The sequence below is a fragment of the Merops nubicus genome, unplaced genomic scaffold (genome assembly GCF_000691845.1).
Source record: "Merops nubicus isolate BGI_N331 unplaced genomic scaffold, ASM69184v1 scaffold16074, whole genome shotgun sequence".
NCBI classification, from domain to species: domain Eukaryota; kingdom Metazoa; phylum Chordata; class Aves; order Coraciiformes; family Meropidae; genus Merops; species Merops nubicus.
Window position 1 is genome coordinate 8,115 of NW_008602407.1, and position 264 is coordinate 8,378.

At 58.0% G+C, this 264-nt stretch overlaps 1 protein-coding gene across 1 annotated transcript in view; it reads left to right on the forward strand.

The window, feature by feature from the left end:
* The window catches only part of EMC1 (ER membrane protein complex subunit 1), a gene marked incomplete at its 5' end in the record, with an annotated part of 11,015 nt that overhangs the window by 7,641 nt on the left and 3,110 nt on the right, over positions 1–264 (forward strand). The window lies entirely within an intron of this gene.

A 264-nucleotide genomic window follows, 5' to 3' on the forward strand; every position in this document is an offset into this window, starting at 1 on the left:
CGAGACCGCAAGTTGCCCATGAACCAGCAACGTGCCTTTGTGGCCAAGAAGGCCAATGGTCTCCTGGGGTGTGTGCAGAAGAGTGTGGTTGAGGGAGGTTCTCATACCCTTCCACTCTGCCCTGGTGAGGTCACCTCTGGAGTACTGGGTCCAGTTCTGGGCGCCCCAGGCGAAGACAAAGAAGGAATTACTGGAGAGAGTCCAGCAGAGGCTGTGAAGATGCTGAGGGGCTGGAGCATCTCTGTGCCAGGACAGGCTGAGAGC